The sequence below is a fragment of the Lissotriton vulgaris genome, chromosome 9 (genome assembly GCF_964263255.1).
Source record: "Lissotriton vulgaris chromosome 9, aLisVul1.2, whole genome shotgun sequence".
Classification (NCBI taxonomy): domain Eukaryota; kingdom Metazoa; phylum Chordata; class Amphibia; order Caudata; family Salamandridae; genus Lissotriton; species Lissotriton vulgaris.
The window spans coordinates 92,681,540-92,702,026 of NC_141697.1; positions in this window are offsets into that span (position 1 = coordinate 92,681,540).

Consider the following 20,487-nt stretch of genomic DNA (forward strand, 5'->3'; position numbering starts at 1 on the left):
GATAGTGCTTTTTCTTATTTGTGGTGGACTTCTATCCAACCCAACTAATAAACTCTTTTTCACAGAACATATATTCTCTAGAATTGTTTTCACTGCTCAAACAGTTTGGCTCCAATGAAGCCTGTCCACTTTAGTATAGTTCCATTGTGTCTTTAAAAGTTAATAACAAGTCTCAATCTCCATAATAGTACTTCTCCAGGCAACCCAGACAACTTCCAGTGGGCAACAGGTATCATATGTTCTGAAACTTCGAGTTCCAGGTATCTTCATGCCCCAGGAATCAGGCTCCACTGCAGGATGCAGTTTTTAATACAAATCAGTCTGCATAGTTCTCAAGAGCCTGTTCAGGAAACTGTCTTCAATAGACTTGGGACAAGTCTTTATAACAAGAGGTCCAAGTGAGGGTTTGGACAACTCACCTGGCACTTTCTCCAGCAGGCAGGGGAAGGCATCCTCAATTTCCAGGTCAAATACAGAATGCCCAATTCACAAGGGTAAACTTAGACTTGAAGTCTTAAAGTCTACGCTAGTACCCGATGTTAAGTGTCAGAACTGCTGGGCCACTATACCTTTGTCATATTGCTGACCAAATCCCTTGCACCATGGAGACATTCTCACCTCCAAATAATGAACAAGCAGTATCAATTCTAGGGTACAAGAAGACTGAGACTCTCATTATGAGATCTGTATAATTCCTGCTTCAGCTGGAGACAATTGCTTCTGGCCAAATCAGGAATACTGTGTCTAATTTAATTTTCCTGGACCTGGTAAGTTACCAGTTGTTATTCCAAACTTCTGAAATAATCAATACACATAGTACTGGCAATTCTGGGAGCAGGAATAAAGCCATTAGAGTGGTGGAAAGAGCATGAGTGTTAACTCCAGTACACGCATGAATAACAGTTTGCACCTACATCTCAGTAGATTTCTCTTCTACTTATTCCTTCAATTGTTCAGGAAATCCTAAAAAATTGCCAACCATTTCCAGACAATTGGCCTACCCGTGTAATGTTCCTTTTGTACGAGCTAACCTAGATCCTAGTGGTAAAGGCCTGAGTACATGTCATGCAAGTGTGTATGTGGCGTTTGTGGTACAACCATTCTGAGTATGAGTGAGCTACAGTAATAGAAACGTGTGGATTTCATTTTGGAAGCCTCCAGCCTGTTCCTGGGCACGATATGAAGGCAAGGTTAATTTCACAGACAGTGAACGTTTATTAATGACATTCCTGAAGGAAGGAGACTTGAAGTGAATGTTGGAAAGAAGAAACAGGGCTTGTTAGAACTGTCAACCTTAGGGTTGTCTTCCCCTAAATATTGTGCCTTACTCATCCATTTTTTGAGTTACTCATTTAATTGGTCTTAGGACTCTGTGAACTGCACCACTGCTAATCAGTGCTAAATTGTGTGTAAGATTGGCTTACACCCAAATGGCACATTACATTTAGTTGTAAGTCTCTAGTACAGTTGTACTCCATGTACCCGGGACCTGCAAATTAAATGCTATTAGTGGGCCAGCATCACTTATTGTGCCAACCACTTTAGTAGCCCTCTAAACATGTCTCAGGCCTGCCATTGTTTAAACTGCCATTTTGACCTGACAATATAACCCTTTTGCCTGGCCTAAACCCACAACCTTCGTTTTTAATACATATAAGATACCCCTAAGGTAGGCCTGTGTGAGCAGTTTAAATTTCCATTTTGATCTGGCAAAATAAACCTTTGCCAGCCTAAACCTTCCTTTTAAAAACATATAGGCCACCTCTAAGGTAGGCCCCAGACAGCCCAGAGGCAGGGTGGAGTGTATTTAAAATGTTGGACATGTAAGTTTTACATGCACTGGTAATGAAAAACTCTTAAATTCTTTTTTTATTAGTGCACGGGCTACCTCTCTTATAGGATGACATTGGCTTACCTTATTACATTTAAAAGGTGATAACATTCAATGGGAGCAGGTGGAATATTGAGTTTGGTGTCTCAAGAATTGTAATTCAATTCATTCAGTTCATCTTGGAATATAATAGGGTCTCAAGTAGCTTCCTGGATATCCAGATTAAATCGGATGAAGGTAAGCTGTATACCACCCTGTATCGGAAGAGCAGTGAGCGGAACACTCTATTAAGGTATACGAGTCATCATCCCCGCAACCTCAGAGATAATCTGCCATTTGGCCAATTCCTGAGGTTGCGGAAGAACTGTACCAAAAAGGAAGACTACTTTGATGAGTCCTCCTTGCTCATTGTGTGGCTCCATGAACGAGGTTATCCAATGCGGCTCCTAAAAAAAGCTTGCAAGAGGGCATGGCATAACCATCCCGAAAATGTATTGGTCTCAAACCCAAAAAAGCAAGGTGAAGATCGCCTTGTGTGTGTCACTACCTTCAATACTAAGAGTAGTTCCATAAAGAAATCTATCAATCACCATTGGCATCTGGTGAGTGAGGAACTAGGGGGTGCACCTCCCCCATTGCATGCATTCCGTAAGGGAATGAATGTGAGGGACCATTTGGTTCGATCACTCTTACCCACGAATCGAGCTTTGGGGCAGACAACACTTTGGGATCTCCCCCCCATTAAGGGACACACGAAATGTGGCTCATGCCGTGCATGCCCTTTAACGAATGAGTGTACCACATTTAGCTATAACAACAAAACACATACTCTGACACAACATAGCAACTGCAATACCACAGGGGTCATTTATGCCATCTTATGCCCCTGTGGTTTCCTGTATGTGGGTCAAACGACACAAAGAGTCAAATGTAGAATTCTCCAGCATTGCAGTCGCATTAGATGCAAAACACCGGGAGCACCCCTGGTGGAACATTTCACCACTTTCGGACATGATTGTAACAGCCTTAGATGGTGGGTGATAGAGAAAGTGACCGCTCATGTACGTGGTGGTGACTTTGGAAATATACTAAATCTAAGAGAATGCAAGTGGATATACTCACTTAATACTGTGAATCAAGGATTAAACGAGCAGGAGGAAATAAACAGACAAGTGTCTCTCCTGAAAGTTTAGCAGTGCAAATGTGAGGTCCTATTCAATGATCTGAAACACTAAGAATGTACTGCTGGGACAAGATATGACACACGATTTCTGGGTTGTCAATGATTAGATATAAACGTGTATATCTGAGTGTGTCTTTCTTTGTCATGACCCTGTGAATTTTGTGTTCATTATGAATTTTGTGTTCTTTAAATATTTGATGTGAATATACGAATTACCAATGATGGTGGCTACCTAAAGTATATACACAAATGTTCCAAAAATTGTTTTGGCGTATAGGATTGTCACCAAATATAAGATTGTAAATTGTGTAATTAATTGTAATGTATATTGATGGCTCGACAAGTAAGGACAATGATCTACTCAAAATGATTCCTCTGTATCTGTAATATACCATCTTCGATCTGGTTCCCAATCTAAAATGGCCGACACGCTACCCCGAATGAAATGGTCTTCACCCTTTTCTTTATAAATAATTATGGCTGTGCATTTCCACGATGTCCTTGAATTATTGTACAAATTGGCTTATGTGATACTGATCACAAGCCCCCGTTGCCTTTGAATCTCGGGAATGAATCTCCGCTTCCCGGCAAGCTTTGGGATATAGTCCGTTTTCTATACCCATGGCAAAGCGAACGTGAAGACTCACTCGGAACTGAACGCCGAGCGTTTGTGACCTGTTTAGGACTAACTTGGTGAGTGCGGTTGATATTTATATCAACTTTACAACTTTGATCCCCTTAGATATGCCGCCTGTAGTGACAAATCTTTGTTGTACCCTCAGGGAGTCGTTGTGCATTGGAAGTCGAAGGGTTGATTTTATCTTACCCTAGCAAACTGCGGCATAATCCTCCAGCCGGTCGATTAAATGGGCTGCCTGGCCGTTACATAACGGGTAAGATTTACTCAGAAACCGTTATATGTATATTAAGTGCTAATGCACTTTTCTTTGGATTAAAACAACATTGGTTCTTTCTTGTAAATAGGACCAATTTAATCTCTATGAAAATCGAGGAAGCAGAGACATTGGGCCTGCAACATCTGGTTGAGTAAATAAATCAGGCCCGCCTTATGAAAAAGGTAATGACATGTACATATTAGGCTGAAGTAGTGAATGTTAATTACTGTAGGATCGGTCAAATGACCACCTTGTTATGTTTTTAGGTATTAATTTCCTAATCCTTGGAACAAGAGTGAAGATATTGCCACCTTGTCCTCCACTACCATTGGGTAAGCCATTTTCCCTATCATGGTGCACTGCGATACTTGTATGATCGCTAAAGTAATGCAACAGCTTGACACGTATACTCACTTTGTTTCAGGGCTTGTGCTACTCTTCTGGCTGCCCACATTTGCAGTCCTGATGAAGACTCGCATGGCCACGGTTTAATTTGCCTTAAGGCACCAAGACGAGTCGAAACGTCGACGCTTTAGAATATCGGTCCTGGATGGTGTTACACACTTTATAGTGCAATACAAATTTAGAAGCAATGTCTCCATCTAATATAAATTGTGTTTAGAATCTATACTACACGCCAGGCCATTTAGAAATTGTCTATTGTGCGAATTTACTGCATGTATATATAAAATTGTAAATTTTACTCTATGCTCTTTTTCTACTTTTCTATTAAGCACTCTACATTTCAATTTTTCTGCACATTCTTCTTTGGGCAACCAAAACTTTTTATATATTGAGATAGCCATGATTGCAATGAATTAAAAATTGCGCTGAATCTATAAATATTGCTGTTGCTTTTTTGCTTTTGTGTATATAAACAATCATTGAATGAATTGGGCTGATCTGTTGGACATGTCCCACAACTAGGAGAAGGTTTAAATAATCAATTGATTTATTTGTCTTGAGTAAAAATAATAGTCTGAGACCATTGTTTTTGAATAACATTTATTACCCAGGTCTTTTGACTTTTTGGGTCACCCCATTCTCTTAATGGTCCCCCCACTTTGTCAGCATCCTCATTGACAAAATAGGACGTCACAATGCAGACCTTCAGCTTCTTCGGAACTGCCGCTGCGAGATACATCCTCGACATGGGATCTCGCAACGCTCTGCAACCGGAATTTAAGGATGTTTGCCCAACGGGCCTAATTTGGTCCCTGTATCCATTCCCGCTCAATTGTGGATGTTTTGTTTTCCCTGCCCGACAAGACCAGATAAACACAGTTGGAACTTTGTCATTCTCAGCACTATATTTACCTAAAACTTTAATATTGCACAACTCCAGTTCTATTCACTAGATTTTGTAATTTTGGTCTCAAATAACCTTTTACGTTTTACTCTATATTGTCTAAATTGGCATGAGATTTTCTTTTTGTTTAAAAGTTTTTTTATTGGGATTTTTTATGTCATTACGCTGATCATACCAACAATAAGAGTAATTTCATCTTGAAATTACATTAGTATGCATCTATTATCAATCGAGAGATCACTTAAGAGAGAAGAAAAGAGAACAGAAGTTATCACTTATTACATGTTTCAACATTATAGTCATGGCATAATGATCATCCTGAAGGTTCTGCCATGCCCGATTTCTGATGTGGTGAAAGGATATGTATGAGCCCTTGGCCGGGTATGTCAATTTTACTCAGAGATCTTTGTGTGTTCCTTTCGTGTTGCCTTGTGGTGTAGTCTTGCTTGATATTGGACTTGCCTGTTCCCATTGAGGTGTCAGCGGCATCGGAACCTCCGATGTTGGGGAAAAAAAACATTAACCTTGGGGTGAACTGGGGGAAACTGTTGCAGAGTTATTGGTGTAATATGATTCATTGTGGTTACAGTCTAAGGTACTATATCAGATATACGGGGGGATCGTGAACATGTTGCTCTATTTGTACCATGGAGATCTGAGGCAGTCTCATTGTAATGACTTAGGTGTTGGTGTCTGGTCGTATGTTATCTCCTGCCTGCCTCTGGGGGGATACAGGTGGAGTCTGTGATTGGGAGGCTGTCTATTAGGATGGCTGCGTTGTTTCGTGAGAAAATCGGAGCATCAGTTGTGCCCATTCTAGTGAGATTGGGTGTTTCCCCATTCCCCTCACCTCCTCATCCCGCAGTACCTCCTCCTCTGGCACACCCCACTTCTTCATGCCCCCTATCCAGGCTGCGTCGGGGGGCACTCCTGGGGCCAGCCAGTGTATGGCTATGCCTCTTTTTGCTAAGAGAATGGCTAAGGTAGTGAAGCGGTGCTGTACCTTCTCGGTGTTTGATGTATCTGGTCCCAGTATTGGTGGACAATTGGGCAGTCCCAAAACATATGTTTAAAGTCTGCTTCGAGGGTCTGGCACCTAGGGCAGACAAAGTGTGTGTCAGGGTAGAAATGGTGAAGACATTGTAGGGGGTGAGATATGCCCTTTGGCGCATATTGAATTGGCGTGAGTTTTTTATGAGGCAACATTTTTCACTTTACCACTGTTTGAAGTGCTGCATACATATGTTACACATTGCCTCTGAGTTAAGTCTGACTGTTTTATGCTGACTTTTAAGTTTCTGCACACTTAACTCCTTCCAAACAGTGGTAAAGTAGTTGGGCTCTCCCTTCTAAACATGGTAAAATTGCTATATACCTAATTGGTCCATTTAGTTTACTTCTAAGTCCCTAGTAACTGTTCCAACATGTCCTCAAAGGCCTGTAAATTAAATTCTCCTAGAGGGCTAAAGACTCATTGAACCACCCACTAAAGTAACACTGTAAAATATGTCTCGGCCTTCCATTGCAGCCTGTGGTACAGTTTTAAACTGCTACTTCGATCTGGCCTTTTGCTAGCCCTAAACCTTCTTTTTCTATACATATAAGTCACTGCTAGGATTGGCCCTAAAGGCTCATAGGTCAGGGTGAATCGTATTTAACAAGTAGCACATGTGTATTTCACTTCTAAAATCGTTTTTTGTTGTGTTTCTATCTAGGACCCTAATTCGATATTCCTGATTCATGCCCTTATGTGGTTATAAGCAATAATATCCTTATAAAGGCATAAGAATCATATCCATATTCAGTAATAGCCCATGCAGTCCAAAGCACAGCCCGGCTACTCCCATCGACACCTAGAAAGCACAACGCGTTCTTTAAACAAACCAAGCCTCCAGCAGCCCGGGAAATCCCCCCCCTGCTTTTGTTTTGATTTGAGCAAGAACTCCTGGAGTCCAGAAAGAACTGTTAGTTCTTAGTGACGTCTTATGTCCAACCTTACGTCAAACTCGGCACCTTTCAGGTATAAATATACCAACAGTTGCCTTAAGCAAAGACACAGTGGTTTGGAGCAGAGCGGCTATCTACTTGCCCGAGAGCCCAGCTGATGCGAGAGCCCACGGAAGCCGCCCCTCCCGTTTGACACACTGAAAGAGACGCTGTCTTTTTCTCCAGCCGAGAAAATCCAGCTCTGGTGTTTCCAGCCTACCCTTGCGGGTTGCTGGGAGATCGAGTCCTGAAGAAAGAGATACCAGACCTCCCACATTCTATTATTAAGGTACGGAGCTGACTAAACCCTTGAGAGAATTCTTGATGCAGATTCTTGGCAAAGCAATCTTAACCAACTTAACTTAAACTGCTACTTACTTACTCCTTCCCAAGTATTAGGCTTAGGTCAGGTACACCGGGGTAGGTGTAGTTAGAAGCACCAGTTGAGTACGTTAGTCAATGTTTTTATGTATGTATATATTTTATCCATTTTAAAGTATCATATGGCTAAGAAACCATATCAATGCTTTTACAGTATTATTTCATAATTCTACTTTTACTGTACGCACTTTACTTTATGATAAGTATTGCAATTGTGGCAATTCATTTCTCTTGTATGAGAAAGAAGACTGCTCAATAAATAACACCTTTTATTGAAAACGCCCGTCTCTCTATTTCTCTGCCCTCTGGTGAAACTAAGTATGCACGGTTGACTGAGTGAAATAGCTGCCTATTGTTTTCACACGACTCTAGAGATACACTCTTATTCTGAGGGAGCAAAGTTGTCATGTTTATGCGGTTGTCAGAAACTGAATCCCTTCTCGTCTGAATCAAGGAAGTTCATCCCTCCCTAATCATTCAAGAACGTTTCTAGTGACCTCTGAGCTAGCTGGCGCAAACCTAAATTGAGTCTAACATAGTCAGTAGAGACCTAGATGACCTCAGTCCTACGTCTACACTGCTGTTTATGTTATTCCAATGCGCAGAGCCTATTGGGAAAATAGGAACTACACTACATTTTCACCATTCATTCCAAAGCTGCCTCTTCCAAATAATAACACTGGTTTACCTTATTCTACTTAATAAATGATAACTTTAGGTTGACAGCAGATAGAGAAATACTTCTTCCACTCATTTGCATTGTAATCAAATCCTCTTTAATGGTAAAATTGGATTTTAACTTGCTATTCTGGAAATACCACTTATAGAAAGTTGGCATTTTTCCGCCTAAACCAAATGTACCTTTCTGCCAGTGTCCAGGGTTACATGACGGATAATGGCTCTCCTGTGCAGTAATGAGTTTTCCTTACAGATAGTGAACAACATGACCTTGGGTATGGTGAAGGAGTTTCCTCCCCTGAGCTAGATGACCCGGGACGTTGTACTCCCAGCCCTTCCTGAGCTTCAAAGGGTAGTTTAACCCCCTTCCTGACTTACAAAGCTTCCTACTCTGTCACTAGCAAATGCAGGTCCTGCCCTTTGTTACCCTAGACAGTTTGGAGCCAAAACCAAGGGAAGGGGAACAACCGTCCAGAACCAGTTTAGGAATAGACAAATAGATTTACCTCAGACACAGGGTGGTACTGGGTATGAAAGTGAAATCTCAGAACTTTTCATCAGAACACTTCTGGACCTGTGGAATATTTTGAAAGACAGACTGCGCTGTTGTTTGAAGAAGGAAGACTGGAACTGCTTGCCTTAAAGTCAGGATTCCCAGATGTGACTCCCAGGGTCAGTTGGCTGACCTCTTGTTTGAGCTACAGAGACACACCAAGGTCTCAGTGGCTTTCTCTGCGATTGCACAGCTGATGAACACCAATTGGACTTGCCTGAGACCTGCTGGAGTGAGTCCTGATCCCCAAGAGTCGTCCTACCAGGTCCCAGACCCTAGCTGGCTTCAGTGCTTACTTTCCTACTTCAAAACTGCAAAGACTGAACTTCAGGTAAAAATCCAGATATTTTGGGCTTTGTGATATTGCGAGCAAACTCTAACATCATCACCGACAATCTGCATTTTCTGACAATATGAAACCCCGATGGTGGCCTGCTCTTCGCGCTATCAGTGACTGTCCATGTGTTCCATCAATGCGTAGCTCCAGTGGAAACCTGGTCTTTGCACCGACAATGATGTCTGCGGCGCTTGCGCCAACACGAAGTTCAGGATGAGGCTCTTCGCATGGACTTTAACTGTGAAGGAAGGTAAACCCTACATCAGGATGAGCCTGGTCCATATTTCTGACCCATTCTCCATCGCATTCCACCTGAACCTGTGACTTTGATCTGCCTAGCATGATCAGATAACCACAAGTGTACATTTTTGGGCATATTTACACTTAAAACTTTGGTTCTACCTATTGGATTTTTCATTTTTTTATATTTTATTTATTATAAATTATTCTAACTTTTCTAAATTACATTGAGTTTTTTCCAGTGTTTTGTTTTCACTTTATTACAATTCGAGTGCTTCGTAAATTATTTACACATTGCCTTTAGGTTAAGCCTAACTGCTTTTGTGCCAGGCTACCAGAGAGTATTACACTGGTTTATTTAGTGACTTTTGTGGTTTACAAGGATTGTGTTTATTATTTGAGTGGGGCACGCACACCTCTTAACTAATAGCCTAGTTTCTTAAAACCCTGCTAAGTGATTGTTGAGTTCTGAGTTTTTGCATCCCTACACTATCCACAGAGAAGCCTTTGACTGCTCACCATCGCTGCCACTAAGAGTGGGGTTTTGACTTTTTTGCAGAGGCAAAGTAGAACAGACACCTTGACATCTGGGGCAAACACACCCAGCCCCCACAACTGAGACCTAGTAGCCCTGCTTGCCCAATAGCCCCCACCCAAGAGGATTTTACAGAACAGTCTTGTCACCCGACACATGTTTGGGCCAGTTACATATTAAAGAGAGGTTCATATGCAGTGATGAGTAAACTATTTTAGAAAAAGGAGCAGTAGCTGAATTATGGTTAGAAAGCCTCAGTGAGTAGAGGAGCAAAACATTCACAAGCTTAAAACAATGAAAGGACTGTTTTGAGGAAATGGAGCATCTTGATTTTTCAAGAACTCTTTCAATGAGTCAAATATAGATTACATCAGTTTGTTCTAGTCAGACATTACCTGAATTGGCTACTTATGCATTGTACACCCTGGATGCTTGTGAGAAACTATTTAAGGATTACCATCAGATTTTATCTTGACCATCAGAGTAAGACCCAACGGCATACCAAGTGCCCACACACCCAAGGGACAAAATATTAATTTTTCAGGTAAATAACCAAATCCCTTTTAAATTGCACAACTGTGCTAAAGATAAATGCCTTTTGATGGTTTCACAACTCATCTATTTTCTGCTGTTACAGATTTGAAATGTGTCAATATATTTAATATTATTGAGTGCAAATAGAGAGAGACAAAACGTAGAGGTGTGTATGCATACAACATTTTTTAAAATCTATGGTATAGGATAAAGGATAAAAGTTGCATATTGTCTATATTGTGCATGCAAATACTTTAATGTTTACCTTAAGTCCTATCACTCCAGCCATTGCCCTACTCGTAACTTTTATTGTACCTTACACCATGTTCTCCCTACTGTTTTATGAGAGATAAAACCCATACTACTCCATGTGCCACCCATGTGCTTCAACTTTCCCTTTTTCATATACCTTCCCTTACATCTTTCAATATAGTAACCATAATCTTAATCCTACCCAATCTCTTAGCCAAACCCTCATACTTAACTCCAATCATTAAACCATATTGGACCCTAATCAATCAATCATAACATTTATAGAGCGCACTACATAACCGTGAGGGTCTCAAGGCGCTGTGGGGGGGGGCGGCAGCTACTGTTCGAAGAGCCAGGTCTTGAGAAGTCAAGTCAAGTCAAGTCAATTGAGCTTTATTTCGATTTAGAATATAAATCATGAAAAGTGAACAACAATCATATAACAATACATTTCGTTTGCCGTAAGTTCAATATGTACAGATAAAAAACAAACATACCAAATCTTGCCGATATGGAGCTCAGTTAAAAACTAGTGCTATTATTCTATGTTAAAGATACGAGTCTATGCGTATAGCTTCTCGCTTTTAGGTTTTAAAACTTAATTGATACTTTTAAAAGTTCGCTGAAAGTTCAATGGATGACTCGTTATTGATAGTCAAATGATGAACTTAAAAACGCTCTGTGTCTGACCGTGCATTTCAGAAAGTTCGCAACAAGATAGGTTATCCTCTCACCCTCCAACTGCTGCAGAAATAGAAACACTAGGCGGCATTGTCTGTATCCAGTTTGTTTTAGTATTGGGACCAGCCACTTTTTCCTGAAATCGTGGAAATATTTTCAGAGGAGGATGGTGTGCATGGTCGATTGTGAGGAAGTGTCGTCGCACGGACACAACGGGAGGTCTTTGGCCCAATTATTTCTGGTGGGAAATGTGACCAGTCGATGAAACAAGTTCAGCCTGAACCTTACCAGGAGATACCTCTCGTAGCCTGAAGTGTTAAGTGTGAGATATGGCTGAATGGAGGCAGTCGTTTGTATTTGTAGGATACGTGCTACTGAAGATTTTGTTGCCTCTTTCGTTAGTCTCAATTCCTATAGGTGGGATAAGCATTTCGTTTTTAGTGCCTTTCTTGAGACTTCGGTCATTGAAGAGGGATCATAGTAGTACCTCACCCATCCTAGGTCTTGCAAGAATTTCTTTATGTAGCACAACCACCTGGAGTTGTGGGCCTTGTCCAGTGCTAGGCAGTCGGTAAGAATAGACTGGGTGAGAGTCGCTTTGTCGGACCTCCAGATTCTGTGCCATAATAGTATTGGTTTGGCTTTTGCTAAATCAGAAACATGTGGCAAACCCAACTCTATATGCCAGGCCATTGTACCCGTGCTCCTCGGGACCGCCAGAAGGTACCTCAGGAAGGAATTTTCCACTTTCTGAATTTCAGATATCGGCGCAAACCCCCAGAGCCTAGCTCCATAGAGAGCCACTGATAGACATTTGGCTTTGTAAATCTTAACTAATTCACATGGAGGTCTCTTGCCTACCTTTCTAGAGAAGTTAGCTAGAGCTGCTGTGGTTCTTAGGAAGAGTAGTTTTCTAGTTCCCACAGCTATGTTCCATGCTAGTTTGTTATCCATCGCTACACCCAGATACAAATAATTTTGTGTAGTCTCTAGTTTTTGCCCGTATAAGTGGATGTCCTTCATTTTTCGTTTGTGTCCTGTGCCTGCCCTCATAACAAAAGTTTTGCTTGTGTTATTTTTCATGTCAAGCCCTGCCATGAAAGCCGAGTATCTGTCCACACTCTTTTGCAGTTCTAGGGGGGTACGGGCTAAGATGACAGCGTCATCCGCATAGAGGAGCGCTGGTATTGGTCAGCCATTCACCATAGTATGTCAAATGTCAAAAAGATTTATTGCATAACTAATTAAAATCATTACAATTTCCACATGTTAATGTTATGGTACAAAAAATGCTTACTAAAAAGATTATTTTTACAACAAGGGGTGAAGATTAGACTCTTCCTTTGTTAAAATGATGTAACACAATTTAAAAAAAAAAAAAAAGGGTTTCTTCCGGGGAAACTCCCACCGGCGTTAGGAGGTCAGAATGTTATTACATGTTTGTGCAAGGATTGCCAGTCATTGGGATCAAGGCAGGGTTATTAACCCGCTTCTTTCACCCTGTCCTTGTTCCACAAGACTCAGGCGTTTTTTCACTTCTGCCAGGAATTTTATTCCCCGGCATGCCAAAATAATTGAGCTCCCTCCCAGCCAACAAGTTACCGCTTGTCTGCAGGTGCGGATTTTTAACTCGTTGCAGATCTGTTTTAGTAATCTACGACGTTGTACCAGGAGAGACGGACAGACGCACAAAAAGTGAGCTAGTGATTCTGTTTTGTAGCCACAAAGTCTACAACTCTCGGTCTGGTGGTTACCTTTCCAGGATGGTACTAAGTCCTTCGAAATGTGCATACCCATCCTATAGGCTGTAAAGGCTCTTTTTATTTGCACATTGAAGTAAGAGGTTAAGTATGCGTGCGGTCGTCCAGCTTTGAAGGAGTTGATTATGGTCCAAACATGTCGCCGCTTGAGAAGTAACGCTTTGTCATCTTGGAAAGATTTCGTCCTTGCTGCCTTGTTGGCTAATCTACTTATGGTTACTTTATCCGTCACAGACTCCCATGTTCCTTCCAGCCCCAGCTCTATTACGCAGGTTTTCAAATGTTTTCCCCAAGGGCACAGGGTTCCCTTCACTCCTTCATTTTTTATGGCTTCCCAGTTTAACCAATCCATTGAATCCGGTTCTGCTGATCTTAACCTGTGACACAGTTTTATGAAGCCGCTCATGCTCCTATATTTTTGGTTTTGCAGACCGAATTCAAGCCTTACTTGCGGGGCTGAAGCACTCTTTGGAAGGTTAAAAACTGCTTTATAGATTTTCGTTTGGAGCTCATTTAGTAGGTCTATTTCCTTGCCACACCAGGTGACGAGACCGTAAGACAATGATGGTAAAATTTGTGCCGACATAACCTTCAAGAGGTGATTGTAGTTCGGGCAATTCATTTTTGTTTTTAGCAGCCGGTAAGCAAAGATTAGACTTTGGACTTTTGCGCGTATTGCAGTTTTATGCTCCATTTGATTTGCTCCCTGGGATATTGTTACTCCGAGGTATTTATACGAACCTTGTTCGTTCACCTTCGTCCCGTTGAATGTCCATGTGTAACCAAGTTTTTTTGGGTCTACTAAATGGACCACTTTGGTTTTTTCTTTGTTTAAGTCCAGACCTTCTTGTCTTAAGTACACTGATAAGATGTTTAAAGCTCTTTGTAGACCAACTGGGGTTTTGCTCAGCAGGACTATGTCATCTGCGTATTGCAGACAGGGAATTCGCCGGTTTACCAATGAAGGAGGGTGCACTTCATCTGTGTCCAGCACTGTTGCGAGATCGGAAAGGAAAATGTTAAAAAGGGTAGGCGCTAAAACACAGCCTTGTTTTAGGCCCTGGTATGTTGGTATGTTCCTTGTTGTGTAAGCTCCATTTCCCAATTTAACCTTTGCCCATGTATCTTCATGCAATACTTTTATTGCCTGTATTAATTTTGTTGGCGTCCCCCATAGCTGCAATTTACCCCATAGACGCTCTCGGTTAACTCTGTCGAAGGCAGATTTGATGTCAACAAAACAGGCGTATAATCGTGCGCCCTTTACTGCTGTTCTGTCCATTAATAGTGACAGGCAAGTTAAGTTGGTAATTGTCCCCATTTTTTTTTTTTTTTTTGAGGCCAATGGTCACAGATTTTATTTAATTTCACAAGTAATAAGCCAATAGATCATACAATGTCACATAAACTCCAAGCATTACCCAGTCAGTAACATTTTCGACATGTCGGTCACATATAGGTGAAAATAAACAGTAGCCAGGGAAGATGCATTAGTCCGCAATTATCAGTTCCAGGAGAAATCTTGGGTTGCAGTGCCTGCAGCGTTCATCACTGCAGAAGGACCAAGGTGGTCATGATAGCCAACAACGTTTATCCTAGGCTGTGTTCCCTGGTTGGCACGGATGAAGTCAAAGACAGGAATCACATCCCACATTGCCATATGGTGCACTGGGCTATAGTCTTGTGATCGTGGCAGTATTCAATAAACATTGTAGGAAGGGTAAACGGGGTGGGGAAGATTAACATCATCGTGAGCACAGCAGAAACAAGCTAACTGCCAATCAAGAGAAACAATAGGGAAATAAAGAGAATAGGAGAGAAAACACTTCAACAACGATCGGACTAGTGCTAGCGTGTACAGCAGTGTATCAGTGACCCTAACGGCGTATGTGATGCCATATGTGGACTGTGTGGGGGCGGGAGTGGTCGTGGATTGAGGATTGTTGCGGCCATAAGGCGGTGGGAGGGAATGATAGCTAGTAGAGTTTGCTGGGCGTTACCCCAACGGCTGGGGGGGGGGGGGGGGGGAGCGGCATGCTGGGGCGGAGGATGACTGGTCTATCACTGCTCCGTGACGAGGCGGTCATGTAATACCAGCCTGGGTACAAGCCCGATGGTATGCAGTCAGGGTAGTGTCCCACTCTTGGGCAATTGGGTACATACGAAGGCCCGCTGTCTCTTCCCTGTGTAAAGACACACTCTCTGCGCTAGCCCAGTTGGCAAATGAGCGACGCCAGTCTGCAGGTCTCGGGGGGGCATTATTCTTCCAGCGTTTCGTGATGAGCCGCTTAGCCGTAATGAGCCCCAGGTCCCAGAAACGCACCTGTAGCTTGGACTGCTTGGTTCTCTTGTAGAGTCCCAGCAGGCATACTTCCCACGTCTTGGGGAGGGTATCACCCGTGGCCACCGCTAACATGTCAGTGACCGCCGACCAGTACATGGTGGAGTGAGTGCAACTCCAGAGTGCGTGTAGCAGGTCCGAGTTCAGGAGTCCGCACCTGGGACATGCCGAAGAGACGAGGCCAAAGTAGCGATTCAGTTTGTCCGGGGATAAATACGCACGGTGTATTATGTAATATTGGATGATCCTAAATCTCGCGTTGCGAGGAATGTTCCTTGCGCCAGCCAGTACTGCGGCCCACTGTTTGTCCGTCCATTCACTACCCCGGTCGGCCATCCATTTCTCTCTCAGTCGTTGGGAGGAGAATTGAGCAGCCAGTGCACCAGATGGGAACCATCGCCCATCACATGTAGGTACTGTATGAGCATATGCGTGGTCGGCTCGTGAGTCAGGTCTCCCCATGTCTCTGTCAGCACTCGGAGAAGCCTCGCATGAGTCAGAAACTGTCCCGCTGGCAGACCGGTGTCGGCGGTCAGAGTCTCGAAGGACAGTAGCTCCCCATCACTATACAAGTCACCTAGTCCGTCCAAGTCTGCCGCAGTCCAACTGCGTAGCACGGCTGAAGACAGCACGCCATTTTCCCAGGGGGTCCCCAGCAGCGGCAGGTTCAGGGCATATGGCACCGTGCTTTTGGTGAGTCTGAGGCTTCGCATAAAGCACTGCCTTGCGACAGCTAAATGGATCTGGTTGGGAGGCCGGCCCCGTGTCAGGGGGTGCAAGAGTGTCAGTACCTGAGTTGGGGACAAGGTAGTGTCCTCCGTGGCCGTGTCTATCAGGTTCTTGCCACTCAGCCAATAGGCAACCCACTGCAACTGGGCCGCTAGGTAATATAGTTCCTGATTGGGAACCGCCAGTCCTCCAGATTCCGCGGCCGCATAGAGGGTCCTCAATGCCACCCGGGGGCATCCTTTATTCCAGATAAGGCGCCTGGTGAGGGTTTCCAATCCCTTAATTATGCGCGTCGGCACATACACCGGAAGGTTAGCATAATAGTAGAGGAGCCGGGGGAGCAGTATCATCTTCGTCAGTGCCACTCGGGCCGGCACATTCAATGGGAGGGAGTTCCAGAACGTGACCTGGGCTGACAGTGAGGAGATGGCTCTCACAAGGTTACCCTCTAGGAGATCAACGGGGTCCCGATATACGAGGATCCCCAAGTACCGGAATACCGTTGGGTGCCATCGAAGCTTCTCTCCCATCATTCGCACATCACATTGTGGCATAGTGTCACTGAACGCATAGACCCCTGATTTCGACCAGTTGACGCGGAGCCCTGACATGTCCCCGAACACCCGAAAGATGTCTGTGAGTGCCGTAGGTATATGGGTGAGGTCCCTGATATATAACAGTAAGTCATCGGCATACAGAGACACCGAGTGGGTTCCATCCGCCAGTGGGATACCCCAGGCGGTACCGGAGGTCCGGAGCAGTTCCGCCAATGGCTCCATCACAAGTGCGAATATCAGGGGAGAGAGGGGACATCCCTGCCTGGTGCCTCTCCCAATCCTTATTCTGTCAGAGAATAGCCGCCCAGTCCGGACTCGCACCACAGGCACCTGGTAGAGGAGCCCCACCATCTGAATATAGGCGTCGCCCAGCTCATACTTTTCGAGCACTTGGAGGAGAAAGGGCCACTCCACCGAGTCAAACGCCTTTTCAAGATCAAGTATTATGCACCCTGAGAGTGGCCAGGTGCAGGTCGCATAGTGTTGGACTCTGAAGAAGCGGCGTATGTTGTAAGACGTGCTGCGGGTGGGCACAAAGCCATTCTGGTCAGAGTGCACCAGTGTGGGAACTAGGGGTGCAAGTCTCCGAGCTAACATCGCCGCCAAGATCTTGTAATCTGTGTTAAGGAGCGCCAATGGTCTGTACGATCCTAGCTCGCACGCTTACCTGCCTGGTTTCAGCAGGGAGATCACATTGGCCTCGTTCAGGGACGCCGGAAGTTCAGCATCTTCAGATGCCGCCTTGTACACTCTTAACAGTTCGGGTATTAGTAACAAGGAATAGGCCTTGTAAAATTCGGCCGGGAGCCCGTCCGGGCCCGGCGCCTTGCCATTAGAGAGGGAAAAGATCACCTCTCGTAGCTCCTCACCAGTGAACTCCGCCCCCAGCTCCGCTTGTTGGGCGTGAGTGGCCGCCGGTAGTTGCAGTGTCGCTAGGTAATCTGTGATCTCCACCTCGGTGGTTCTCAGTCTTGAGCTGTATAAGGACCTATAATGTGTTGTGAATGCCTCATGTATCTGTTTTTGGGTGAAGACTTCAGTACCCTGAGTCGTACGGATCGACAGCACCGACGCTGATTGAGTATCTTGTCGTATCAGCCATGATAGGAGTCTGCCTGGCTTGTCACCGGTGCTGTGGGTGCGTGCAGAGTGTGCTGCAAAATTAAGGTTCTTCAGTCTCTCCATCAAAAGGGTGTGATCTGCCCTGGCCGTGATCAATGGGGAGTCATCGCCCTCCGCCGCTTCCCGCTCCTTGTCTTGCAAAGTCATCTCCGCCTTCAGCAGATCCCGCTCCACCTGCCCCCGCAGGCCTGCCTGCACACCGAGACAGCTCCCTCGGGTCACTGTTTTAAAGGCGTCCCACTCAATTTTCGGGGACGAGGCCGAGTCGCCATTGTCCTCGAAGTATTGTATTATCCTCCTAGACCTCTCCTCTCGGAACGGGGTATCGAGTAAGAGATCCGGCTGCAGGCACCATGTGGGCACAGGCGGGCGTGGGTGCTTCCACCCATAATCTAGAGTGTGTGTGTTGTGGTCTGAGTGCGTCCGCCCCAGGAAGTCGGTGTCCGTTACGTAAGGAATCAAGTCACGGGACATCATATACCTATCTAATCTGACGTGTAATGAGTGGGCCCCAGAGAAGTAGGAGTATACCCGGGCGTTTGGGTTTCTGACTCGCCAAGCATCCTGCAGGTTCCACTGTGTCGCCCAATCAAGGAGGGCCCTGGAGGCTGCTTGGGCCGGGGCGGCTGTCGCCGGAGGAGATGAGCGATCGAGGGAGACATCAGGCACGCTGTTATAATCGCCACCTAACAATAGGGGCACGTCAGGCCAAGGTGCAATCACCGTCGACAGTCTCGTCAGGAACCTCCCCTGCTCCACATTAGGTGCGTAGATGGAGGCTATAACTATCTATTGCCCGTCCAGTCTGCCCTGTATAAAGACATAACGCCCCTCTGTGTCAATGTTGCTGTGTGTCAGTGCAAATGGAACCCCCGGTCGCACCCAGATCAGGGTCCCTCGTGCAAACGCTGAGAAACTCGTGGCAAATATTTGCCCCCTCCATCTACGGCGAAGTGTGGCAACCTCCGCGGCTACCAGGTGGGTCTCCTGCAACAATGCGATCTGTACCTGATGTCTTTTAAGATAGGAGTACACCTGATATCTACGTGAGGGTGTGTGCATGCCCCTGACATTCCAGGTACAAAATTTAACCGTAGCCATCACAGTTTCTACATCGCCCAATTACCCGCACACCCCCCCCAACCCCCAGCCCGCCCCGGCCACACAAGTACAACAGCAGATATCGATTACCAGTATTCCAGCCCGCCATCCTGCACAGACCCAGGGACGCAAACTGTAACATGTCAGGGCCGACACTAGTCTCAAAAAGAACATTAACAGAACCATAATGCCAAAAGGGCAACAACAAACGTGTCATCGCCCAAACGCTCTAGAGAGCTCAATCAAGCCGTGAGTTCAAAGGGGGGATGACAAAGTGCGTAACACGAGCAATATAGGATAGTTCACCAGGCCATGAGAGCTGTGGTGTCTCCCCTCCACGGGCTGTGGGCCAAAGGGCATCAGAAGTCAATGTCAGTGTTCACATCCAGGGCCAGAGTGTCTACTGCCTCAGAGCCGGGATGCTCTGCTCCGGGGGCCTCCTTCTCCACCCCCCGGGGGACACTCACCTCTAGGGGTCCGGCCACCCCTTCAACACAATGTCTCTGGCATATCTCAAATCGAGTAGTTCCGACCCCCCCTCGGCAGCGGGAGCAGCTCAGGATTCACCAGGGTAGGGGGGGGTGGGGGCAGGGCACGGGCCCCCGGGACAGTGCCAATTGTGTTGTCTGAGGTCCTCAGTAGTCCCGGTGGGTCCTCCAAGCGGGTCTCTCAGTGTAGTGCACAGTCCCTTACGTGGCGTCAACCGCTGCGGTCCGCCCAAGACCAGGATGACGGAGCTCGTTATGCTATCAGGTCCGCCGTTTGGGGTGTGACATCCAGCAGGCCCTCTGTAACTTGTTCATCTGGCAGTCCGTACAAATATTCGTCATCCTCGCTCCCGCGTGATCTGGGGCTGGCGTTGGAGATCAGGATAGGCGACTGTGATCCACTGAGCTCGGCCGCTATCCGGAGGGCTTCTTGCTGTTCGCTTTGTATTTGTTCTGGCGTGGGGCCCATTTCCGTATCCGCGGTGGACGACCTGGCCGGCGAGGGGCGCCGGTGTCTTCGTCTGCGGGTGCCGCAGTTTCTACGTTGCTCTGGCGGTGCAGTCCCATGGCCTGTATCGATTCCAGAATCCAGCCAGGCCGCGGCCGCCTCAGGAGTGTCAAAGAAATGTGTCTTGTCTTGTGCTACCACCCGGAGGCGTGCCGGGAACAGTAACGAATACTTGAGAGCCAGACGCCGGAGTCTCTGCTTCACTGCCATGAACGAGTGGCGCTGTCGCTGGACTTGTACCGTGTAGTCGGGGAAGAACATCACCTTTGCATTGTCCACCTTAATGTCCGACAGTTTCCTGGTTTCGCGTAGGATGGCGTCCCGGTAGTTCAGCACTCGCATAAGCATTGGTCTGGGATTGGAGCCCTCCGGGGGTGGACGGGACGGCACCCGGTGCGCCCTCTCCACTACAAAGTGTGGCGACAGTGTGCCCTCCGGCAACAGTTCTCGGAGCCAGCCCTCCATATGTTCCGCTGTCTCCCTCC